At 40.9% G+C, this 27,692-nt stretch overlaps 2 long non-coding RNA genes across 2 annotated transcripts; one reads left to right on the top strand and one right to left on the bottom strand.

The window, feature by feature from the left end:
• The first annotated feature begins 989 nt into the window (after positions 1-989).
• Positions 990-3,789, top strand: LOC147757859 (uncharacterized). Its single transcript, XR_015321452.1, has 3 exons — positions 990-2,657; positions 2,933-3,115; positions 3,443-3,789. It is a non-coding gene; the product is annotated as an uncharacterized LOC147757859 (long non-coding RNA).
• A 13,811-nt stretch (positions 3,790-17,600) lies between these two features.
• LOC111244621 (uncharacterized) lies at positions 17,601-27,306 on the bottom strand. Its single transcript, XR_002670987.2, has 2 exons — positions 27,048-27,306; positions 17,601-18,289 (listed from the first exon to the last, which is right to left on the bottom strand). It is a non-coding gene; the product is annotated as an uncharacterized LOC111244621 (long non-coding RNA).
• Between the last annotated feature and the right edge of the window lie 386 nt (positions 27,307-27,692).

Raw genomic sequence — 27,692 nt, 5'->3', positions numbered from 1 at the left:
GAGCGGGTAGCAAGTCTCGACAAATATGTACTATTGTTCTCTAGTAGGTAATGAAACCTATTTATTACCAATGCACCCAGATATTTCCCAAATTGACTATTAAGAAACTTAACAACAAAATGTAATGATAACCTTAATAGCTATCTTTATATATATTTTTCTAAAGATATGCTATTCAACGGAGAGAAAGATACGTTCGCGTCTATTCGAAGGGGCAACTCGTTTTTTTGACTTAGTTTCTTGGCAGTCTATCGAACCTGAAGCGGTGGACTAAACCGTTGTTCGTATGCCACCACCCGCCCTCTAGCTGTTTCCACGGCAACACACACCGTACCGTTCATTTTAGGGGTTCGGACTCATTCGCTACTGCTTTATTCTGGCTTCGTAGCTTTGGCCCGTCCCAATGCGGGTCATGTCAACATATATGCTTTACTACTTTTTCCCTTTGCCGAAGGAAGGACGAAAAGTTTTTGACGGGTCGAGTGATGAACTCATTGAAAAGTTTTTGCTGGTTGGGCATTCAAGCAGGCTGCAAGGACTAAAAACGAAGGACCGATAGAGTCCTGCCTGCCTCGAGCCTCCTCGGGTTACAGGCAGCCATACGTTTTCGTACGCCATAAAAATACTGAAGGCCGTCGACTTCGGTCTACAGACCCTACAGCTACACAAGAATAGATCGCGTTCGTTTCCAAATTCTCTCTTTTATTCGTTTTTATTTGGCAATGTGATTTAAACTCGTGTTGGATTGCGTCACGCCATAATTGAAGTGATTGTTAAAATCTGCTTTGTACGTGTCACAGATAACACTTTAGTACTATACACGTTGTTGCGTGAATCTTGTAGTTGTACTTCGGCACACTTTATAAAGCTCTATTTAATGCCTGATAATATTATTCATCATAACAGCAAGTCAAGTAAGCCCCTATAATCTCTAAAGTGATTACATTAGGAGCTACGCTAGAATACTAAAACACCATAAGACAAATAAGCAGAATGCACAAACCTTATTTAGCAGTTTATGAGACCGAAATGAGCATGATACAAATTACGCTTTATTGATATTCAGGCGTTAACGTCGTCTGCTAGAACGCCTAAAGGGAACACCGAACGCTAAAATTAAAACAGTCAGACTTTCACGCACGTAGCGCGTACATTCACGGCTAATAAACAAACGTTTTCGAAATACTGTTTCGGGTCTTACAATATGCCCACTTCCAGTTCTGAAATCAACGCCTTTTCTACTCTGACTTTACTCCAGACTAGGCACAGATTGATATTTCTATCTAAGTCTACTAACAGCCAACTAACCAGTTACCATGTGGGTGCCTTACTTGCCACCAAGAGGTAATGATTAAGAACAGAGAAAAATTACCCTTTGCCATCCTTGCTGAAGCTCGGTTAGACGTAGGCCGTCAACGGCCACGGATGCAATCTGCTCCCCTTTTCTTGCACCCATCATGGTGAATAGGCCCACATATTTAGCAGCTGCTTCTTCTAAACGATTATTTAGTTAATAAAAATTGAATTATCTATATTTTGTTATACGTTAGGTATTTTTAGGTACATTTTGAGCCGCTATAGTGATTGCAAACGCAAGTTTCAAACAAAGCGAATAGGTTACCGTCGATTCTTAATAATAGCATTTATTTACGTAAAATCACAGTTTCGGAGAACTGTGAGCATAATTAAGATGCAGGACAACTAAGAACAATAATAACCTTGTCAGGATACAATGCAATTTAAAAAACAGGTATAACCTGTTGAAAGCCAGCTTTATTTATCATGGCAAGGCTTCAAGCAAAAGCACGATGCTTTTTTACGTTTTACTCGGGTGATATCTAGGTGTATGTAAAATAGAAAACGTTGTATCTTGATAAACCAACACACGTCCTTTTGAATCATCATCATCACACGTTCGCAGCCTTGTGACAACCACTCGCTTCTCTGTAGGTGTGTGTCTATTAGTTTCAAATGAAGAACTTTCTAATGTTTTATATGTGTAAACGCGTCTTGAGGAAATACGGTTCAATCCCGATCGTCGCTCAAAACGTATAAAACTGCCAGCCGTTTTAAGAGCTCGTTTGTATTTAACTTCGTCTTGTACACGTAAATCCGTTAGAGACATTTAACGGCAATAGGGAAGAAAACAGATAAAGAGGGGATCATATAGTGTTGCGTCTGTGGGAGCAGATACCAGAATGGCGCAGTCATTCGTGCAAACAGCCAGTGTAATTCCATCGAGAAAAGCTAGTCGCTTTGTACGGTTGCAGCTATTTTCGCTGTCCCTAGTCGATTCGTCCTATCTCACACCAGTAAAGCCCCAGTAGCCTGCTCGTACCACCAACAAAAGCTTCATCTCTTGCGTGTTTTGAAGCTCCTTCTTCCAAAAACATGAGTCCTCAGGAACGTACTCTGACCGTAATTCAACGATAAATGTCAACCTGGCAACTAGAAAGCTTTTTGCCTCTTTAGGCTGTGACTTAGAGCCCATGCAATGTTGACGTGTGAGAGACTACAGATGCCTTGGAACGTGTATCGCTAACGTACGGCGTCCGGTGAACTGTGAAGCTGCAGGGACGGAAGCTTTTAAATGGTTTTGAACAACAAGCAACGTCCTCATATCAAGCGTAGAGAACCTGCATGTGGAAGAGGAAAAGGTTTGTCATACTGAGCAATATATTTATCACCGTGTGCGTATATGAGGAGATGTTATGGCAATCATAAAACGCTGCCAATCTGGCTGCAAGAATGGGTCTCCACAAATGACTCGATCCTCAAACGAAACCAGACAAAATAAGCAGGGCTTGGCAACAAAAGCACAAAGTCAACAAGCGTATACTACACCATCCTTCAACTGACGATACACAACTAGAAAATAGCAAATTTTGAAACTATCGCGAGCTTGAAGCCACAACATTATGCTGCTTTTCAGGGTACCTGTTCCGCTTCGAATGTTTTGGAAGCTACATGAACTGGTTGCTAGCGCTTTCAGGGACAGATGGACATGCCCAGTGAAGACAAATGGGTAAATTATCAAGCTGTGACCATTTAATTCGCACAAAGATGATCGATCCGTGTTTCAAAAGTACTCTTCGCGGTCTAGAAGCATTGAAAGGTAAGCAAATAATTTATTTTCACTCGTATATGATCTTTTATCTACTGTTTGTATTCGGTCTTCCCATTGCATTCCCAATATTCGGATTGTATTTAGTTGGTATACTATGAAATTTTAACATTGAAAAAAACCTTTTTGAAGCCCGTGGCCTAATGAATGAATGTGTAGACCTATTTGGTAGCAGCAGGTAGGTGGTTGGTCCTTCATCGAGATCAATTGGCAAGTTTCGTGTCTTCCAGCATTCGTCTATACACAAGACTAATGAATTCTAATTAGTGTCTTGACATGGAACTCTAAAATTTCCTATCATTTGTCCATATATTCTAGGCGGCGCTTCGGAGATGGTCGTTACGCAGTTCATCTAATGAAGTTCAGGGACGTTGTAAAAAGGAATAACGTGTCGGAACAGGGGGAGAATTAATTAACTCCATCTGTTGTCTGCATCAATAAGTAACGAAAAATCTTGATGAAATTATCCTTTGCCTCGTGCTGCTCTACCTGAACCTATTTTAATTTTTCCCTATTCATGCCTTCGGCTTAAAGATATCCGCATCCGGTGCCTATAAGCGTACCGCGTAATCAACGGTTCGCCTGCAAGAGTACTGTAGCTCTGATAATTTCTTTGAAAGCTAAATATTCTTTGTTAATTTTAGACTATTATTGAATATATATTAACTTTTATCCACTTTTTACTTTTTTTCATTTAGGTAAGTCTACAGCTATAAACATGTAGATAAACTAAGGCATCATTTTCATTCAGGGGCATACGCGCTTAAACCGTCCTGCTCTAAACATTGTAATGATACAAGTCGTATGAACAAATTTGACGTTTGTAAACGCACTCTCGCTCAAACAGCATTTGTTCCTGATCTTTACCGAAGGCTTGCCCTTATGTCCGCAAAAGCATAAACTTGTCCTGAGCTCGCTTATGACCGTAAATAATAGTTCAAAGGCCAACAGGGCCGTTGTAAATTGGTTTGTATGTACAGGTTTCCATTTTTGCAACGTCTTATTGAGTACAATTTCGATCACTATGTGCAGTTCGAAGCAACCTTAAATGTGGAGCCAAAGTCACGTATTTCTGAAACGTCTCCAGCTAAGTACGTAATTTCGCTAGCTTGATACATAAAGTGTTAAAATGTTCCCTTTCAAAATGTTTTCCCCGTCCCTAGCCATCATACACTGATTGTCAATGTCATTCCGATTTGCTCCCAACATTAGAGTAGCTAGGGCTATGACGACGTGAAAAGCCTGAAAGGCGCACGACAAGCTGAGCTTCGTCAGTTACACTCTCGCCTTAACGTATACATTAATGGGGGCAAAATGTGTAACATATCATGTTTTTAGCATAGAGTAGAAAAAGGATAACTTGGAATCGTATTCATATGAAGACATCGTATTTCATTTAGGCCTTGAATGGCCCAACCTACGACTTTTAAGGAAATTTGAGGAAAACGAAGCAGAGCAATATAATGTTTTCTTTTAAGGACGTCTTTAGTATAGCTAACATAGACGCTCAGACAGAAGAGAGAGACTTTTTCAAAAATTCCCCGTTGCTGCGAGCCGAAATGGCTCTTAGTCAGGGTCGTCCTTAGGTCTAGGGAAGGAATAGCGTGCCTTTAGTTAGTGTGCTATTCGACTGAGTATTTTGTCATTTAGCATAAAATTTGCTCCTTTCAATCTATTCCATACGATAGCACGGCTGCCGCCATCTTAGATGTTCGATTTCAATGTTTATTCATGACTTCTGTTTTGTGTATGATCGCTATATGATTATTAGTGTGAAAACTGAAGTGAGACGCTTCTATAACGTTATATATACATATAATATATGCAAAGTTAAAACCTTGTGCAACGTTTTAGCTCTATATATCATAGTAAACAGATATAAAAGTTAGTATAGGTTTGGTGGTAAACTATCAAAAGCGCCAGTAAGTGAACTTTATGCGGGAAACTAATAAGTAACTATGATAAATCCGCGTTCCTCGGTAGCAAAAAGACTCCGCCTGAAGTTGAGCTGTCGAATTCAGATATATAAATTAGGTTTAAATGGCTCTGATAGACATTAGAGAAATGACTGATCTGATCCGTGTAGGGCTCGGTGAAGGAGTGCTGAACCAACTATAAAAACACACATTAAAAAATACTACTTTGAATGAAATCACTAATATTAACGTTGTTGGTATGATACGAATGAAATTCTCAACTTAAGAACGTCTCGAGTATTGCTGACCGTTATTCACACATCTGATTATAAGAACTGCAATAGTTTATACTGCCTTTATACTGCCTAAGTAGATATACAATTATGGTGTTAGTGATTGGCGGAGTTACTGAACATAGCCACTTCGAAGATATTTTACGTCACAATTTGCAACGATCTTGTATTCGTTACCAGCCAGAAAACTCTAAGCGGTCCCGTTATAGACACCATAGCTTTTCTCGCCTTTTTCCCACACATGGAGAAAAAACACCATCATTATCGTTATCACTACCATAATCATTATCTTAAGGACTACGTATCTCCTCCTCCGCACAACTTCTCATAATGTAGAAGAGATGGATTCTTTCCAGGACCAGTTTTCGCCATTGGGATAATTGAAATTCCTTTTCTTCCATCCACTTGGCCGGATCTCTTCCTCGCTTATGTGGTCCTCATGCTCCTTTTTTAATTCTCTAATCCTCGCACTTCGTTTATATCCGACTCATCAGGATCCAAAGTATTCCCAGGATGTCCATAGCCTTATCAAGTAACCGAAATCCGAGAACGAAATAAACACCCCAACCTCGCTGATATTTGTCTATTGCTGTTGTTACAGGCACAGAATTTCCCCACACCCTTAAGTCTTCCCTCGTTTTTTACTCTTGCGTATTTTGTGTGCCAGTACTACATCTCTGGACCTTCTCCGCGACCTTCCAGTATATTAGATCCCTATTCAACAGCGTCGATGCCTCCGGCCAAAGTTGATTTCTCATGAAATTCTCTTTCCAGTTGAGATCTCTTATGTTCGTCAAAGGACCGCCGTTGCCTTCTGGTCTTCTGTGACAAATCTCCATGCGCTACCTCAAGGAAGTCAACCAAAAACGGGTTGAATTGCCAGTTCCAGTACATGGACGACGTCGACCAGAAAAGCTGAGATTGTCAGATGGGCACTTGGCCCACGGGCGGAGAGTCTTCTGTTTTTGGAAAGCGTTAGAATTGATGGGATGCCGTCAACATTGTTTTCTTACTCAACTCGCTTATTGAAAACCACTCTTCGAGTCTTACCGGCTTTCTCTTGCGTGTCGTTACACCGGTGAGTTGGGGGTTGTCGTAGCACGTGCAGAAATCCCCAAGAGAATTCCACAAGACTTTAACCTAGAATGGCCTGTTCATTGCTCGTGCGCTTCTTTCGCTCAGATTTTCTTGTCTTCATTGCTTGCTTCTATCTGGCAGCTGATCGTTCGGTTTGTTCCAATCGTCCTTTAAAATGTTCCTGGGGTATGCTTTTAACTTCCCAAGAATACCAGGCCGAAATGCAGCTGCTTTCCAGCAGTAGCTAGCAACGCTGGGAATCAGTGACGTTCACACTAACGAAGACTACGGAGTTTCCCCATTTTGATGATGGGTGCGACGGTGGATCGCGCGCGGTTTAACAGATCTGTCAAGTGCCCCATAGGACATACGGTATTTGCTGGTTGCTTCTGCGTCTTATAATGAGTATTATTATGTAATAGTTATTTGTGTGCCCGGTTAATAGGCACACTATCGCTTAGTATTCTTTGATCGTGTCAGTTTACCAATGCTGCTGTTTTAAATATATTTATATTAATATATTTATAATAAGTAATAATGTATATTAATTAATTAAGTAATAATGCAATATATATATATATATATATATATATATATATATATATATACACACTGGAAATAGTTGGTAAAACGGTGGGGAATAATCTGCAAAATTTGTTCAAACAATTGAGAAAAAAATAGTATCAAGTAATAGGAAATCATACGTTACAATCCTCATGCTCAAACCATTCATTTCCAGATTTGAAATCAAACGCACTCCTACCATAGTTCCTGGTCGGAGAGTTTTCACGTGTGACGCTGCAATCCTACGTAAAATACGCACGTAAAATAATTGCTGAAAGATTGCGCCGGATGACATGGGGCGTGACCGCCGATAATAGTCGCCAAAACTTGAAAATGACGAATATAGCGTCAAATTAATGAATAGGAAACTGTACATTTACTAGCTTGGTTCCTTTGTCCTTTTTCTGGTGCCTTTTGCGACTGAGCTTCAAAGGCGCAAATTAAATCAATTAATCTGAATCCATCGCTGAAGAAAACATCTACTTAAAAATACACCGGAGCTTTAGATTCGCAGGGAAAAATGGATTATTACTAATGAATGAAATTTAATTTGCGCTACACGTACACCCCTTTGTAAAAGTTCTGATAGAGGAATTTGAGTTTTTCGAACATAAGTTTACTCACACTTCTAGATCCTAAATAAGGACGTTGGTAATGCACGTCATCTGTTTCGTAACCTATTTCAAAAACTCTTGTAAGGCATAGATAATTGGGGGGTGCTGACAGTGTAATACTCCGAAGACTGTACCATCTTTATACTGGACGATTTTGACGATTTATTATAGGATGTGTTTTACCTATGTTCGTATTGCTATGGTACACGTTGCCGTTCGGCTGCAATGAAAAGCTACTTGACAAGGTTTTTATCACTTAGCGCACGGATTGTCAGCGCGTTGAAATCTAGCGTATTTCGCTTTGTTTAACAATGGCTTTGCTGGAATTTTCTATTTCGCTAGCGGTGTATAAAACGCATTCCGTGTTTGGGAGTTCTTTTTTTTTTAGGGATTTGTGATCTACTTACCGATCACTTTGTTAGGCCTCATTTTGGCTGAACTGGAAGTTGGGTAGATAGGGTATCTAGCTGAATACTTGTTGTATACGAGTCGTAATCTCTAGAACGTGTTTCTGTGCTTTCAGCTTCAGCAGCAATCTTGTCCAATGGTCGGTCAGTTATTTCCTGATAATTGCTCCAATCTTATACCAGTCAATCAAACGAACGTAGAGATGCTACACGTATGCACCCACATAAGCAGTATTCGTGCTTAAACAACAAAAACTCGAAATGCGACATTCAGCCCGGGTTCGCACGCTGATCGTAGGACTTCTGAGTACAGTCTAAGTTGAGTTGAGGCCCGGAGTAGGATTGGATATCGGAAAGTATACCGCCAAATCCTTTCGCTGAGAGGAATTGCAAATTGCTTGCGAGTCTGTTGCAGCCGTGGCGATTTCGGGATGTTCTTATTCTCCTGCTCCTTCGAGACGGCCGTTGTAGTCTTCTTCTGTACTTCTTCTCGGTTCTGCTTTCGTTATTTATTTTCCTTTGGCATCGCCTGTGATTTCTCGCGAAGCGCCGTGAGCGTTTCTGGAGAAAGACCTTTAAAAGGCGGAGTACGGAGTACAGACCTATAACACACCCTTTCTGTTGCTCTTTCTTTCTCTTTGCTCCAATTCGCGTTTCCCAGCCCCTGTCCGAGAGTTAGTTTCGTCGACGAAGGGCAAACGTCAGCGTGGAGTCGGCTGCCTCTGCTTAGTATTAAAGCAGGGCGTTTTTTCACGTTGGAAGAAATGTTCTACAAAAGAATGGCAGCGATACTGTACTAAAGCGCATGAAGCTAGACGTAGAGAGATGTCTTAGTCAATGTCTTACGCAGAGGGGCTTTCGAATACAAAGCCGTTCCCATATGTCGATCAAGGGTTTAGAAAATACAGTCGTCCGTCCGGCGGTATCACGAAGCAGTGAAAACAGTGGCAGTGGGTAAAAATTCGCCAGTCAGGAGTGTACGTGCGGCGTTGGTTTGCGTTGGCTGGTGTATTTGCTCTTTTCTTTCAAAGAGACGCTTCCTTTATATTCTACATAGCCTTCGCTGCTTTATATGCCGACACACAGATAACTCGGCGCAGTGTAAACGCACGCGAGAGGTAGAGGGCAAGGAGAATTAGGACAGAGCAGAACGCGAGGATGAAGCTAAGGAAGGTCAACGGGGCATCCGCGCGGTTCCTATTTGAGCGAAGACCAAACGAGCATTCACAGCTTAACTGAAGGTGCAGTTTCTTTGAATATGACGAAAGACGGGACATTTGCATGTTTATTCGAACAAACAATTGATTGGCCGCGACGAAGTATCTCATCTATGTGTTATGTCTCTTGAAAGGATAATGCCTTTCTTGGTACATGCACAAACAATCCTTGTTACAGCCGTCACATTGCTTCTGGAACCACGTGTCCTACTCGATACCTATGTATAACGCGAGCCCGTCAATGTTAAGGTTCGGTCTGGCGGTACACAACACAGAAGGTTCGGCACAGTGTTTACCAATGCCTATACCGGGGCTCGTATTATTCGTTACTAACTAGTCAAGCAAACCATCAAGGTCTAATTTTGGGTTGTCTTCCACTGGTGGTTTCCTCAGCCAGTAGGATTCTACAAGCGAAAAGCACGAACCGGCCACCACAATACGGGGAACCCTTCGAGTAGCAGATAGAAACTAAAAGGGGCGGTAGTGGAAAAAAAAGAGGAATAGGAAGAAGTGTACGGGCAGGAACCGGGAAATTGGGTGTTAGCGACGGGAATCTTGGGCTGGCTGAGTGGCAAGCTTGGGGGGTGTGGGGAGTCGTGTTGGAACCGAGTAATTATTAGGCAGAGTAGATGCAGCCACCGCGATCTACTTTGCTACACTCCGGGCCTGCCCGATTGTGCGACTGCGAGTCGCTACGCAATAAGGGCAAAGCAAGACGGAGCAGCTCTCGGCCCATACATGCCGCTAAAGTAGCCAACCAGTCAGCGCTGGCTGGCCTAGTTCGCCTTGGGCTCATCCTGGTCTCGTTCGACCCCGTTGTCCCGGTGGCCATTAGCTCCGTCGTTAACGGTACTTTTCCCCCTCCTACCCGCGAAGACTACCAGCAGAACAATAATAACAACACCAGCGAAAGCCGGAGAACCAAACCACTAAAACAGTAGCGAGCAGCCACGACAGTAGACGGCAACAGCAACTGCGGTAGCGAGTAATACCAGCAGCAGCAATAGCAGTACAACCGCCAAAGAGAACGACAACAACGAACCGAGAAGAACGAGCCGCCTCGAGCCACGCCAGCTGCGGGGGGCGTCGAGATGCGAGGCGCCGGACGCCGTTGTCGTCACAGACTTAGCCAAACACGAAATGGGTAATTGTCCCTCTTGGCTTCCTTCTAGCCGTCAACTACACACGCACAGAAGGAGCAACCTAGATAGATAAAAAGATAGAGACAGCAAGAGGGAAGGATTCTAGCTTTCTCAGGGGCCTCCCTACGTTTGTTTGCTAGTGTCTGGGCGAAGGCGTATGCTGTAACGAGGGGTTTCCCGCGGGCTTTCAAACGATCCTGGACGTCAACAGGGCAGATAGTCGTACCCGGCAGCGGTCCAACGCCGAATTGACGCGAAGACGAAATATAGAACCAAAGAAAGATGGGCAAAAGAGAGTGCATTGTATAGAAGGAAACCTGTGATACTTGATAATAAGAGCAGTAAGTATGATAGAAATTTTGATTGGATTACGTGTGCGCATATGAGTCTCCTAGGTAAATTATTATTATTACTATCGCTACTCCTTATTATTGCTATTATTATTATAGCAATAATTAGCAATATTTTAGCATATAATTCCGCTTGTGTTGCAATACCAGTACGCATTTAATCTAATATATGTACTAATAATAGAAAGATAAAACCAAGTAATATTATTGTTGCAAGCAGTTATCTATAAAACGATGGTTTTAACATAGGATAATAAATGTCTCAAATTTAGCATCCGAAGCCACTGCTTTAATTGAACCTAACCTAAAGAGACGACTAACCTTTCCTTCTAGCTCGAAGCAACGTGTCTATACATTCGGTTTCATAGCATATAATAGACATACGTTCCCGATGTGAATCTATTGTTGGCAATGGATATTTTAATACAGCATCGCTGAAATGGTCATATTAGTCGTTGGGCATTTTTTAGCAGCGACAGATAAAAGACCGCCAATTAGATTTAGATAAGAAAATATTGGCACTTTTTCATTTAGGAAACCTAAAGTAAGCCTTTTATAGCACACTACCTAGCTGCCTCTCTGCGCCCGAAACTATACGATTGCTCAAATGAAATTGCTACCGTTCCACTGGGTTTGTTGCCGAATACTACGTCGATCCATTCCCACTGACGATGCCCCTAATCCATCGTGATAAGCTACTGGGGGTTTTGTGAATCTATCGAAACTTCAGTGCATATCGTCATCTGACTCTGCGCTTTAGCTGCCTTCTTTTTTTTTTTTTTATTTCTTTTTCTGCTGTCCGTGGGGGCCTCGTGACAATTTCTACCTACGTCACTGAAGAAGCTCAAGAAAAATGAGGGATGGGATAGGGAGTAGTAGGGTGAAAAGATCGAGACAGAAAATGAAGCGTGAACGCGGCCCGAATAACTCCATGTTAGCCGGATTTAAAGCGGCTTCCTTCCACCGTTTATTCAACCAGCTCTAGGCTCCCATACACGTATGCTAGACCAAGCCGACAAAAACACGCGCGTAGAGTCACTCCCATTCTAAACTATCAATACAGAGAGATTAGTCCGTCGATCAGAATAAACTCTTCCGACAACTATAAAACCTTCCACTTCACTCAAGAACAGCTGCAAGTAGCAAAAGATACCCCCAGTCGTTGCGGAACCGCACACGCCATCCCGCATCGGTGGGTTTACATCTATTGTGCGCTAAAGTGATCCCGGCCAAAGGTGGTTACGGAATAGTGGCGCAATGATTATTTGTACAGGTTGCATTAGTGATAATGGCTGTAGAAGTGAAAGTTCTGTGTGGCATTTATTAATTAAAACTTTTTTGAGTAATAAGCCTTCAAAGTAGCCCCGGACAGGGGTACTGTGTTCGTCGAGATACCTGATCATAAGGGCACTAACGGAAGACACTGAAATGAGAGGTGGCGGTAAGTTAAGGTGGGCTGACCAGTTCTCCTCACTGGAGTCGACGAAGCAAAAGCATTATCGTCATCTCGCTATCGAAGTTTCAACTATCAGGCTAACAGCATCCGCCTATCTGCCCATAGGAACGTCAGACCAAAACCCGAGCCTGGTGTTCGCACATCGCATACAGATCTTGTTTGTTCGGCCTAGCTTGAACAGACCAATACACCCGAACGGAGCTAGTTGCCGGAAGTAGGGAATGAGAAGGGGTGATCTGGGGAGATAAAATGCGCGAAAGTTTGAAATATTCATTAAAACCCTTGAAGGACGAGCGAGCCAGCTGCAGGAGATGCTAACGGCGTGTTCGAGAGGCGCTTTTAGCAGAAGCCGTAAAAGATAACTTAGAAGTAAATGATGTGTTAGAGTACCTATAACATAAGCTTGTTAGGCGTGTTGGTACACATAAGGTTGTTCGGCAAACCTAAATGGCTGCCTTTATGAACGGTAAAGGTTAAGCTTTGGACTTGTCAACGGGAAAGAAAGGATCGGTTGGATGGAAGAAGTCGGTTGTGCTGCCGATGTCGATGGTTCGCTCATTTCAAGTTCGATTTAGCCGTGCTTGACGCCTCTCTAGCGGTGGATAATTGAAGGCTAATGAGTTGCTCGAAGCGAAGAAAGAGCTTGGGATTTATTTGTGAGCGTATCGACAATGTATCTAGTTCGGGGAAGCTGTAGTTGGGAAAAAACCGTGTGTGCGAGCTAATGTTAATGAGTTACTAGGACTTAAAAACTTTTTAGTGGGACGATATAAAATTTTACATACAGCGAGGTATGCGCTTTGAGATTAACAGTTCTGGCGTGGTTTGAGGTGCAGCAGACAGCTTTCGATCAAGACGTTACTGTGCTGACGGTAAAAAATGTTTTATCTGATTACAGACTAGCTACAGACTATATGGCAAAACGCCAGAGAGCTACGTATGGGTATCATCGGGCCAAACGCGGGATCCCAGTTATAGCAGCAACGCTCCGAAAGACTGAATATCTGAAAGTGCCAAAGATTACGCCGGGGGCTTTCACTAATCGGTCGCACATCTGTCTGCGTTATCTCATAGTCGATTTCATATCTAAGCAATATTTTTGAGTGACGTTTGAGGGCAGTAAAAATAGGTAATTTTTCAACTAATAAAGATTTTGACTGCAGTATTACGAAAGGAACACGGCTTCAGGTAGCGTAACTCTAGTTGGTAACTATGGATTAAAGGAGGTCTTGGGGAGATACTAGAAGCGATCTTCCTGACATCATTAAGTCTTCTATATTTCGAGTTTTACGGGTGGCATCGCCGTCGGACGTGCTACCAGAAAGCTGGCTCCTGCCAGGGTAAAATTAAGTATTAATATTTCCACGTTCGAATCTAGACGACAAGGTGTCCTTAGGATTAGCAGGTAGATACGTTATCCACTAAGCTATCCATAAAGCGATTTTCTCGAATGGCGGCTTCGGTTTTGCTTGCACTTGGTTGTAGGTCGTTTCTAAGATACACGATAATATCGATAGTTGGTGTCTAGCATCGTACATTCGAACACAAATGCACGCAGTAACTTCGTTTTTCTATTCCAGCCATAAAATCAGTGGCACAAAAGTGAAAGCGAATATAAATCTATGTTTTGCATATTTCTATATGAACTAACAGTCTTACACGTTCAAAGGAGCCTGCGGTAATCAGCCTCCTTTAAAGTTTTTTTTTTCTTGCATATAAGGACACCCAAGCAGGACAAAGCGTAAAAAGATATGTGTAGAAGATGGCGACGGGTGATTGCTGACAGGAACGTCAGGAGATTTCGCAGTATCGCATAGCAGGATCGTGCGTACGTACTTCAAGCAGCCTTCAAGCGCATGTACAAAACTGTATTATAGTGAAGATGTTTTTATCGATAACGATACAACTGAAGTGATACCGCGACTCTTCGTCATCAGCGGGTCCATGCAGCCTTCGTGCGGTATTTAGTGATGTATATCAAATAAACTGGTTTATTTATTTTTTAATTTAATTAATTACTAGTCGTCGTTAATACTGTCCGTTCCCAAACACGAAGAAGGACATCTTATAAGATTTATATTCTGTATATATAACAATTCGTCATTTAAAAAAATTAGCTGATAGGCGACTGTTAGAGAATGAAAAATACTAACTAAATGAGAAAAATTTACTTAAAATTGTATTGATACTTTACCGATCGCGTAAATGGACGCCTTTTAGTGTTTGCAAATTTATTAATAAGAATAAATTATTATTTCTATTTCTACATACGAGTAAAAATTTAGCCAGCGACTTGAAGTTGTCGAATGCGCATGTATAAACGCGCCCTCGTTTATACTACTAGTTAGTTCGGGGTAAGCCAACAGTACACGCAATATAGGTAGTTATATTATGAACGAAAGGTAACTGGTCAAACAATTATTGCTGCTCTTAACTTATGACGTGCTAAGTTCTCCAGCAGCAATCTACAATAATAACCAGCTGTCTATACGGACTTTTGAAGCCCTTCTGAGAAAAGCTGCGCGATTATGTAATTACTAACAACGAGGCGTTTCTGGTCACCCCAAGCGCCCATTTACCTCGTTAAGGCCCCGTAGCTTTACGAGAGCCTAACAATCGCTAGGTAGACCATAAAACAAACCGATATTATTAAAGGAGCCAGATAGATCCTTTTCCCTGGCAATGAATTACGTCCACTCTATCTCTGCCAACTGTGTACGGTGTAGTGAATTCAAACAAAATAATCAGACACACAATAGTTCAATAGCTTTCTGCAATATGTCTATACAAACCTGGGACATTGCGACTATAAGATATACTAATTAATGGATGAGATAGTAGACTTGTGGACAACAGACGAATAGGATCGAATTTTGGCTAAATAACATCGAACGATTATTTGGGAATCTTACCAAATCCTCCAACTACGTACAGCTGAAGTTTGACGGTACTATCCGCAATTATTTTACCGTCCGTAGCAACAAATTGGGCATTCTTAATCCAACAATAGAGAATACTGCAGAGACGTTGAAAAAATGAACGATCGTAATTAGGTATGAGATGAACTGAAATGTACCACATCCTTCCCACGTACGGGCCTAGCTACTCACTTAACAGACTAATTTAGCAGTTTGCAGCTTTTCGGTCCAATCCAAATACAGCCATTTATAGACTTGGTCCTAATTGTGGTGGTCCCAGTGGCCAGAATTGGGAATTTCGCTCAAGACTTTCAGGCTCAAGTCATTCGTCACTTCCCATAGATCTATGCTTGATTATTAGGCCCAACCACCTACTACCCGGCCGCAGAACATCAACACCAATGAACATCTCTCATCTTACCTTGGCTACGAGAGGTTGGTAGTAAAGGAACCAATTCGTATACGAATGAAAATATTATTAGTCGCTTGCGTTTACCTTTTTATGCATGCTTAGCTTTTGAGAGGCCTGTCCGCCGTAAGTTCACATACTTACTTTGCAAAGAAATTCTCGAAGTTTTACCTTTATTAAAGACGTTTACTCAACCGGTACAGTATCATGTACTATTATACTATGTGAGAAGATAATTTTTTCTGCTGGCTTGATATACAAGCGGATTGTGTTAGTAAATCGTTCAACCTCAACGAGAAGTTCTACCTTAGTCATATATGTTAATAATAATGGGTGACATAAAAACTGATAACAGTAATCTTATAAAACGGCATAGTATGTATGAGCAAATTAACCGATAGCTAATTGAAAGTAACTAATCTATCATTTTTCGATCAATGGGGAGCTTATTTGTAAAGCTTTGACCGGTATCGGACGTCGTGTCGATTCCAGATCAGTTCGTACACGTCCTTAATAAACAATACGCCTGTCCCTGTTTGTGTGACATTATGTAAACAACAATATAACAACAACAACAACATTCAACAAATACTCAGACGACTTCTGAACAGTATATACATTTAAACATCACGGAAAGGTAGCTAGCATCGATGACCTAATGGAAATGAGTCAACATTACCTTGACTGATCACGAAAACAGTACACATAGGTCAACGACTATAGTAATGAACGGATTCAGGCCTGTCCTACTTATCTACCCTGCCAGCGCTATTTTCGCGTTCTTTGATTTTAGCAACGCGTTTTCGTATGGAATTACTGAATACGCCAAAGGACGCAGCTAGCTAATGGCATCTTGTAACGAGGAAGAGCTCGACCCAAAGATTACCGTTGCACCTATTCACGAAGTCACTTCCGTGGATCTCATTGAGGAGTGCGCTCCTGTTTCCAATAAGCGTCTTTCGAATTTGACAAGATCACAAAGAAGACAAAATTTAATATGTTAGCAAAGCTATCAGTTGTCAGGCGGGTAAGTTAGCCCCTAATTGTGAGACAATTTAATCGAAGAGTTACCTCATGTCTTCGGTCCAGTTCACCAGAAGTCAGACCTGCAATACATTTCGGGTGATCTCTAGTTGGCAAGTCTGACCTGTAATTGCCTCAGGTCCAGTTGGTTGCCTTCGCCACCCGGATAGCGAGTCGTAGTCATGTTCTAATAAATAAGACTCGATCGTGACAACACACGACATCACTACTTGAATAATTTCATGGCCTTTTTGGTCACCCTAAGCTGCTGTACCTCTATTCATATTCTGGAAATACATTTCTAAAGTCACTATTTTAATACCGTAAGTACTTTGTTTTTTTTTTTTGGAGAAGTAATTTTTCAGTTGTTCTATCTTAATACTACGTCGGCTTAATTCGTTGCTCTGTCGATTGAAGTCTTGGATTATAAAGAACATAACAGATTGACGATTGTGAGCGACAACATTGACGAAAATTGCGTCCCACACACTATATACCTGTAAGAATCACGCAGATGAGCCTTTCAAAAAAAAAAAAAAAAACTTCACGGGTCAAGGGCAGTTAGAAGAATATGAGTCTACTCGTATAAAAAAAAAAAAAACTTCACGGGTCAAGGGCAGTTAGAAGAATATGAGTCTACTCGTATAAAAAAAAAAAAGGCTACGAAGGCTGCATCGTAGAAACATGTCCAAGGGATAAGTACATTGTCAAATTTCATTTTGAAAATCTTCACACGTAATTTCAAGCATTCGAATTGAAGCGTCCTGAGCTATACCCTATATTCTGTATATTCCGATGGCTGTCAAAACTGTAGTTTATCTCAGCTCCTACATCGAGCGTTACCTAACAAGTGAAGATTCCGAGTTGTAAATAAGGCGTGGCTTTTCGTTCATGCCTCACACCGATATTCTGTCTGTGTTATCATAAGATATAATTTATATGATATATATTTTTTAAAGAGATTTTTCAACTAAACGTGCAGAGAAAATGCTAAATAATGAGAATCACCTAAATGGCAGATTGTGTGATCACAGAGTATCTCGTGCAACGATTGGGTTGCACGTGATGCGTGACAAACGAATACTTCCTATTGGAACCACATGCCTCCGAGATTTATAACATCGATTTGGAGCTGAAAATCCTGAGTTATCACGCTTCAATACCGGCCATCATTGGGTGTTCGTGTATTTTCGGGAGCGTTCTCGAGGACAAATGATCCAATGCTATCTCCAGCCCAAAATCCTCACCGAGGGGTGACTTGAATACAATCGATTCTTTCTCCGTGGAACACACGTGGCTTTTCCTTCCCTCAAATGTGACAGTTTTGTTTGCTTACAAAACCATCACAATCGAAATGGACCCTGTCGTTGAAGATGACTTCATTGAAAAATTAATTGACCGCCTATTGTCATTACCCAATTGGCAGGCCTTCTTCGCTGCACATCGTCGGCGGAGTTGGATTTTCCAAGTCAGCTGCATTCTGTATGCACTATGATGCGAATCTTTGAGGATACGTCGTATCATGGTTCCTAAGATGTCACAGTTTTGAGCAGATACCCGGAACAAATATTCCCGGACATGACCATAGTCTGGAGAGCAGCCATGATGTTTTTCGTTGAACGGTCCAGACGAACACATTTCGATGACATGCCAGCCAGGCTGCTCGAATCTTTCAACTATTCTGCTCATAAACGTCTCATGTATGTATCGAAAATTCGTCGTGACATCGTCGAAACATCGTGATAGCACGTGTTTCGTAGTGAATTTTCCAGTAGCGACCTTCAATACAACAGATAAACAAACAATGTACGATTGAGGTACCTTCAAAACTTTTCCATAGAAAAACATACATACACGCGGTTATGAGCAACGCGCTGTCTTGGTGGATGTAAAGCATCACTTGACGCGCAGATATGTTAATCGTTTTAGAGAGATTTAAAAAATTGTTGTTTGAAAAATTTAGAAACGACCAAAAAAACCAACTATTAAACATCCAAACAAACAGTTTTTATTAATTAAGCCAGCTGGGTCTATCTTTGGATTGGACAACGCCACAAGCCGTAGCCCCACTGCTATCGTTGTTATAATAAACTCGATTTTGATTATGTGGAGATACGTCGTTCATACGTAAAGATGCAGTAGTTCGATAACTTTTTAAAATATATAAATAGGAAATTAAAAGTCTGCGACCGAAATTGATTAAACGTTAATATAATACATTTGCCGACAGCTAGCAGTCAAAAAAAAAGTGGTCCGTCTACTGAAAAATTGGTTTATAAGATCTCACAGTGTTTCTGGTCTCCTGAAATTGAGAGGTGACCACTGGATAAAGCAGGCAAATATCGAAGTGCAGTGGGAATACCGCCAGACTTCTAAACTCGGTCACGATTTCTCTTACTGCAAGATCTTGCAATCTTCTCTGCACAATGTCAATATGATTGTCGGTAATTACTATGTTTTCATAGCGGCAGGACTGATATTCTCGATCCGATGGCTGGAAATATCCGCTAGCTGAGTACGTACTAGAAAAGCATCCTTATTGTCACGAGCTTAGTGATTTATTCTAGCAAAGTGCAGGTTCGACCTGAAAAATTTTCAGTAGGCCTCTTTACGACGGCCTACACCGGGGGACATTTTTGATTGATCATGATTTTTTAGTGCAAGCTTGAACTATGACATCGGTGTATTTCGCAATGGTGCTCATGAAGCAATCTCTTGCCGTTATAAAAGATTCACCTTTACTAATTATATATATTATCGTTAAGAATTAGTACATATGTTGCTGACACGACCTCAGTTTCCTAGTGTCTAATGGCTAGGTTATATAATAAGGAAAATTCTCTCAGAGGTAAGTTGGTAATAGAAAAAAAAAAGCCGTCTATCTATAGAAAAATTCAAGTGGCCATGTTTCACTCACAGTCGTCTGATTTCATCTATTTACGAAGTTTTATTTTTGTACACATATAAAACCAATGCATGTTTCTAGGTAGATCTTTCTATTTCTTTACTGCACAGTATATACGAATATCGAAAACCTTAATACTGGTAAACAAGCCTCTTTAAATAGGTAGTCCTATGGAAGTGTCATATGTAGCTAGCAGTAAAAAGAACATATGCCGTCTTATTCGTTGTCGTAGTATAGTGTATCATGGATACATGTGTTTACCCTGCAGCAGCCAAAACGATGATAGCAAGTTTGCATTTGCTCGTAACGAAAGGACCGACAGGTAAGATTTTAGAACAATCGAATGAAGAGATTGCTCTCGGTGGCCATATTGTACCCAGATGCGTGATGATGGTCAGTTGTGGGCACTGGCTCCGGTGTAAGACGCCCACTCCTATAACGTTCGAATGTAAGCGTATATGAGTAGGGAAATATGAAGCATCAGACTGCTTTTAAGACGTGTTTCAATGCAATAGATACGCTGTCTCATTGATAGTTGTGTGGTAACGTGCTTACCCACTGAGCTTGTGACGTGTTACCATATGGCACGTAAATGCAGATGGAAGTACATATTTAGCTTAGCGTCATCATTTCTAATCGCTAATCTAATCAGCGGGTGTACCTATGATATTCCGACCAAAAAACTCGACCAGTCACTGGTATCCACGTGTGAGCAGGGCCTAGTTTTGAAGGTTGTTGTTACAGCCCTTGTGGGAGTCACGTCCGAAGATCTCATTAACATTAAAGTATAAATAGTATACCTTTGCTTTCGCTATGCAGTGTTCAGGTTTAACGAAATTGCCCTTTAACTTCACGAAAGCTGTACTTAACGGAGTAGTGATGCATTCAGTTATTGTGCGGATGAATCAGAACAACGCCACTGGACAGTTTCGAAGTTAAACAGGCTGTTTGTAAAGTCAAGAAGACCCCTAAAAACATCGTATCTCTAGTTAAATCCACCAGAGGTCAGCCCTGTAGCAAGTTACTCATCAATACTCATTTCAAGTCATTAACGGTCCAGCAGCCTGTCCCGAGTTTACGCGATGACTACGAAAGCCGGTCACAACCGTGTCCTAAGTATAGAACGGCATAACAACGAGACATCATTGATATATTGAGTGTCTCATCTTAAAATCAGCCCTACGTCTGAAAAAATCAAATATATCACTTGCCCGTCTCAAGAAAAAAAAACCCGTTTTGGGCTTCCGAGCTGTTTAACGTGCCACTTTTGATGCCCATCCCCACTTGCATACCTATCTCTAAAGTCTCCTTTCAGAACTACAATGATAATTCCAGGCCTTTTTAACCAAATGCTAATGAATAATTTTGAAAAAACACTTAGACAAGAAGTACCATTTGCTCATTTATGGTCATAATTACGTATATGGCATATATCACATTTGACCTTCGTGTTTAAGTCCCTTAGCGACAAAGCTATTCGTTTTTCGTTCGACCCTCTGCTTTTTTTACGTAAAAGAGGTCAGATAACTACGATCCGTCTGCTAAAACTTTGCTACTTTTGTTCCCTGTCGTTTTGTCGCATTCGCCCCGTCCTGCCCCGTTAGTTGAGGGCCGCATTTGGACTTTGAAAAGCGGAATCAGACGCCAGTGGCTGGAGAGTGGACGACGGCACAGATGGCAGCGAACCGTCTGTCTCTTTTCCTTCTTCGTGTTTTCCACGCAGTCGCCTTCTTTTCGCGAATTCATGTCCTTACTGCTCCAAAGGCATATGAAGGAGCTCTTGACTCCGCTACTCCTTCTTCAACTTCGTCTGCTTAGTTAAACGCTGTTCCAGGCCGTTGCGATAACGTTCTGTCGTCAGTCAGCCTTTGGCGCTTACGCAACTTCTTTAAAAGTTGCTATCGTCGCCGGCGTCGACTCCGACGCCGAGTTCACCGAACGACAGTAAGAAAAAAGAAGAGCGAAAGAGAGAGCGATTTCGCGTCGCCAAGAGAAGTGTACTCGAGACGCTAGACGTCTACACGTTGCGAAAAAAGAAAAGATCTTTTGGGAACCCTTTCCGCTCTCGCTCCTTTCTGCACATTTTTGCATGCTTTGTATTTTTCTAAAGATGTCGGCACAGGACCCGCCGGCCCTCGATTCATCCGCGCAGCCACCAAAGGTCTGTCGGTGTGGCGACCTCGCCGGAACCGTCGAATTGCGTTTCAGAGCATTCGTCCTCGAACTTATCGTGAGGCTTCCCTTGGTTTGGCTTCATGTAGGACAACTCACGTTGCGACTTCAACGGGCTTTTCATTCGCGGCATCTGAAGTCAAGCAAGCTGAGTGATGTTTCAAATTTGAAGTAACTTTGCTTTGCGGCCTGTGCAAGTGGGGAAGCAAACATTCCACTTGTAAATATCTCTGGCGCAACAAACTTAGTAGATAGAATGGAAGGGGATTAGGCTTCAAGAAGAAGGTGTGGAGCGCTGTGGACTCGGTTTTCTCGAAAGATGACGTTACCAGAACGTTGTTCTGCTATTAGCGGACTTGTGTGCGCAGTAACGCACGTTTAACGCTGAACGTACCTCCGACAACTTATTAAATAACGAGGTCAAAAAAAAAAAGTCCAAATTAGCTATTGATTAGCGAACTCAAACTAAAACGAACGGTCTAGCTTTTGGACGAGCTATGGCTTGTGCAAGTATACAGCTGCTGAATTACAAGAACCAATTCGGATTTTTTTTACCTTGGTTATTTGCCACTCGAGTATTATAACTGAACAAAAATAAGGTACCTTTAAAGAGTGCTTCCTTTTTTACTACACGTCTACTTAAACTTTGCTATCCTAAGCAATACATGACAATGCCATATTCAGTTTAACAGTGCCGATTTAATGAAAATGGCCACTGTGGCTGATAGTATACTTAACTTGTACGAATTATTTACAGTAATATTCAATTACTGAAACGTTATCTGATGGACAGCTCGACGAGTACTTAAGTTATTATTTTTACGAGACCTATGCCCGCTTTATTGAAGCTAGAAAGAGCCATGGACCACAGGAGGTCGACGAAGACTTAGAATCATGTATATCCTTGAAAAAGCCGCTAATACAATAAGCGCCCAATGGCTGAGACCGAAATTCGAAATATCTGACTGACAGCCTTTCGAAATAATTCTACGTGATTTTATTGAATAAAACATGGCATCCGGCGCATGAAAAGATCTCGAATATCTGTAAGGATTGTATAAAGCTTTTAAACGAAACGGCAAAATAAACACGAGAAATCCATTCATTAGAGTAGCTAGTGTGATATTATGGTTCCCCGTGATGGGTTAGCGGATAATGTATTTGTCTGCTTATAGCAGAAGCATGTTGCAATTTAGATTCGAATAATCAAGGCAAGACGGACTTGGTTTTTCGCTGGAGGCCTAACGACGTACAACTCGAAACAGAGGTGTTTTAATGTTCCATGTAAACCATTTGAAGACAAACAGACCCCACTCCCAAATAGTATAAAGGTTTTTAAAATTCTGTAACCAAATTAGGTAAATACAAAAAAAAAAAAACTTAAATTCCGTATATATTCGTATATCTCACGGGTTTTTCCACATTAGGTCGCGCAAAACTGTACACTTATATAGCTGAGCATATATGTAAACATACATATGCATCATATATTTAGTGTATTCCGAGTGACGATGCAACCGCTAGTTGAGGAACCCCTATTCATTCTAGCTTTTATTCAGATCGTTGACAAGTTGTCAAAAAAGTATTGGCCATCTTTCAACCTAGATGGAATTCATGTGACATATATCTCAGGTGATGTAAGCCGTTTGCACCATTTGATTGCTTGAATATTAGCAGTAGGTATGCTAGCGTTGTTGAAATAATTCTATTTAGACCTAAGATAGAATGCCTTGAAGATGAACTGAGTTCTACCTACTTTATAATTGCGTCATGACCCAAACAGAAATGCTGCTCAGGTCCATAACAAAATTCTGGTGTTTCTGGTGCAGATGTGCTACAGGGCGTCTGTCAGTTTCGTTCTGGGCATTTCCATGTGAAACAGGTTCCTCGTGGTTATTTCTCGACCAACTATGGGAAAAGTTGATGAAAGTTAGGTAAGGTAAACCAGTTAAAAGCTGGCTATAAAGAAACTTATTGCTACAACCACTAGATCGTGGTTGCATCTGCGAGAGTTTATGGAAATGAAATCAGGTTATCCTTAAACGGGTTGATTGCTGATGACGAAAAAACGGTCAGATACATGAGCAAAGCATAAAAAAAAAGAAAAAATGTGTTCTACAATTTCCGCCAAATCTAGACTGACCCTCACGAAGGCTAGCTATATAACCAGACGTGTATATATATATATACATGTATCTGGCTATATATATATGTTTGGTGAGACTGGAAAAACATGGTCATGGCAGAACAATTAATTCAGACACTTACTATCAACAGCTAACAAGAAGATTGATAAAAATCGACCGGATCTAATGAATATAAAGGGCGTCACTTTTCATTAGGGCAAAGCCAGACCACGCACATCTTTAGCTGCGCGGCAAAAGTGAAGGGAACTTAAGAAATTTCAATGCATAGGCCACATCGTTCGGATGTTACATTATAAGACTATCATTTGTTCCGGTCTATGCAGAATTTCGTTAATGGTGTTAGTTTCACTTTATCGAAAGAACGCAAAAATTATTTGTCCCAGCTTTTTACCCAGAGATCACAGAACTTCAACAGTTATGGGGTTGTGGCGCTACTAGAGAAACAATGTAAGGTTTTCAGCGAAGCTGGCGCATAAATAGTTTACGAATATTACTTTAAAACAAAAAAATTTTCATTTATAATAGTACTAATGTGCTGGCTTGTCGAAAAATTATACAGTATACAAATGATATTTTCAGTGTAAACCGAAATATTCATTGCCTTCAATAGTAAAATCGTCGCAGACAAAGATTAATTCTAAATCAATTATCTACACTTAAAGCACGATGTACCTAGATAATCTAATTTTTATTATTTAGAACTAACGTGGGATTAAGTACGCTAGTCTCAGTACAGAGATCCTTGATGTCCGTCCGTCTGTGAAACAGTCTATTAGGCGTGCAACTAAGATCATGTTTGTTTACAGTAGGGTAATGCCATTAATTGCTTATTAATGGGAGCGAAAGAGAGGTACAATGGCATGAGCACTTTTTAGGCAACACTTCATCGAGATCTAATGGCAACAGCATAGCTGAAGTCTGCAAAAAAAAGAAACCAACCGTATAGCTTAGTAAGCTCGATTTGATGTTTTTCTTCGGCCAGTTGATAAAGAAAAATTTGTAGCAAACACATTACATGTCGCTATGGCTACAGCTTATACCCAAAAAGCAAGTATACACTAGAATTCCCCCTTTCGCAGACGCGTAGGTTAATCTATGCAGATTTTTCTAATAAGGAGTCCCGTATTAGGTTGAAATTATGTATCGACCTTTATCTGCCGTTCCAATATGGCTTATGTAGCGTATGTGAACTAGTGTTTTCTAACGTTTCAATAATATTACCTAACGAAAATGAATCAATGAGTTTGATTGATTGATTGATTGATTGAGAATCTTCGAACGTGTATCATATCGCTTCTGACTGTAGGGCTACGGTTTTTTTCGCAGTGCCATAAATGCGTGATTTGGCCGTCTACGGCGGCCTTTTGCAAAGAGATCACTTGCACGGATGCGTCCTCGAATCTTACACGCTTAGATACAAAATGGTTTAAAACAAGACGCCAGCGTTAACCATGCATTTTGATTTGTAATTTTTGTGCAGGGTAATCTGTAGGGATATTACATTTGGCCATGATTAGGCCAGAATAAGGTAAAAAGGTGGACTTTTAATAAGCTTTCACTGAAATTCGGATATTTTTGTAATCAGCCGAGTACGAGCTTTGCTTCTAATATAATTGCCTGAAAATGTGAAATGCCCCCTAAACCCTCTGGGTGGCGCATTCAGCTAGAAACAATATGATACAGTACAGAAATTAGTTGAATATATTATTATATAAGTATATATATATTATATATAGATCTGCCGTAGCCATCTTAGTTTGTCATGGGAACTTAGAACTTACCTGATTCTAAGTTCCCATGTCAAACTCAGATGGCTACGGCAGATCTATTTTCGTGATAGAATGACCTCATTCGTTACAACGCTGATTGATTAATACTTCATTGCATATATCATGGGATGCTCTTTTATGATCTAAGTGAAACAATATTTCTACCATGCAGGGATGTGGGGTTAAACACCTACAATATAATTTTACCGTTATACGCAAATTGGCTTTTGGTTTGGAGAAAAAATAGGTTGGTAGCTGAAGTACGATCTCAGTATCAACATAATTATTTATGAGGTAGAGAGCCGATGATTCAGTATGTTGATGAAGCCGTCGAGTCTGAGGAGCTTGTTTCGATAAAATCATAACAGATAGGGTGTTAGCGTTCAAGCGAAAGCGGCGGGCTTTGGAAGTAGGCCTTCTCCGGGGGGAGTGCTACAATGATAGCGATAGGTATCATACGGAAAACGTAGCCGGTACCTACAATAGGGTGGCAACCTCTACCTCTGTACCTATGTACCGTCCCGAATGGGTGCTCTTCGCAGTGCTCATGTGTCAACGGAAATGGAGATGCCAATCAATATTTTCTGTAGTAGGTATTGGTTGTTTCGGAGTTCTATCACAGTTGATATGCACCAGAAAATATTAGTTTTTATCTATTGTAACACTGATTGCCACTTTTGTTCTCGTTTCGAAACTGCATTACTTAACTTCCTTATTTTTTCTTAAGTTAAAGCATTTTATCACCATACTCACTAAATTGGTGCGGCCGACTTTCCCAAATACTCTTCAAACTTAACATGTCCATATCAATTGCGTATCGCCTACTTGCTGTTCTAAGGTTTACTTTTTTGAAAATCAAGAAACGGTCAATTCTCTCATAGAAAAAGTTATACCACTCATAATGTTTGTCACCACAGAGCTGGACACATTCAGTTCTTCCTCTTCTCGACAAACCGAGATATATTTCTTATGTTGAAATTAAATTTCTATAAATCTGCTGGTAACGGTCAAACACTCAGTATATAGAGGTTGATACAATACAGTATTGCCGGATCAAAGCTATTAAGACACTTTGTATCTCTTTTATTCATGTCTCCTATTTTAATTAGCCTCTAAATTATTGGCCTATTTAAAAATGCCTTCGGTTTATAGTTTTGCAGCTGACTGAATTTGCCAAAAGCGCAGCCTTTAACCCAATGGCGGCCTTAGCCAAACTGTATAGAGTACAATTTCGGTAAAATTGTTCTGTAGGACGGATGTACTTTTTAAGTACTGACAGCTAAAGATGACACTAAATAAAACAAATGCAAAGAAATCAGTCAATGAATGTATCGATGATAAACAAAGCCATAGAGGAATCTTGTAGACGCATGTGTACTTGGAATGAACACGACCTTTTTGACAGACTATTTGGAGGTAGGAAGACTTCTAGCAGAGGCAGCACAACGAACGATCCGCATTTCAAGCAAATGCGAATCCATCAACAAGCTTCTTAGAAATAGTTCAATGTACTCATAGAGGAGCCTTAACTCCCATATCCATACCTTTGTGTTTTGAGTTTTTACGTCCGGTATCGCCGTTAGGCGTTCCGTCAGACAGCTGGGCTCACAACACGAGACGAAGTCTTTGTACGTCCGGGTTCGAAATGAGACCACAACGTGTCCCTAAAGTTAGCAGGCAAATAGGTTACCCACTAAGCCATCACGTAACAATGTAACTTCGTTTCTCCCTAATGATTAAAAACCCCCTGGGTGTTAAACTCTGCGTTTTATCATGGACCATTTATTCGTCGCTTAAGTCTGATACTCGTGTTCTCGCTTCTTGAATATTCTATTGCAACTACTCTAAACAGGGGGTAGCTTTAAGTCTCACGAGATATGTTAAACCCTCGACATTCTCATAAACGAAGCGGGTAGCGGGCTTTGAAACAAAGTTACAACGGCAGAACAGTTTAAGTGGCTAGCGAGCACTTTTTCATGGACGCTGCATCTTACCTATTTCAAAATTATTGAAGAAATTCTCTCTCAAATAATTTTATGTATTCTGATTTTCTGTGACTATTATGTTTGACGATGACATATTCAAGATGCATTTGGGGAAGTGCTTCGGTGGTGTCTTCTAATGTCGGCAAGCGTGACAAGCAGAAGGTAAACAGAGCCGAGAAGCTTATTTTTAGGACCGTTCATTTC

The sequence above is a fragment of the Varroa destructor genome, unplaced genomic scaffold (genome assembly GCF_002443255.2).
Source record: "Varroa destructor unplaced genomic scaffold, Vdes_3.0 BEIS01000002.1, whole genome shotgun sequence".
Classification (NCBI taxonomy): domain Eukaryota; kingdom Metazoa; phylum Arthropoda; class Arachnida; order Mesostigmata; family Varroidae; genus Varroa; species Varroa destructor.
This window is presented reverse-complemented; position numbering and strand designations above follow the sequence as displayed.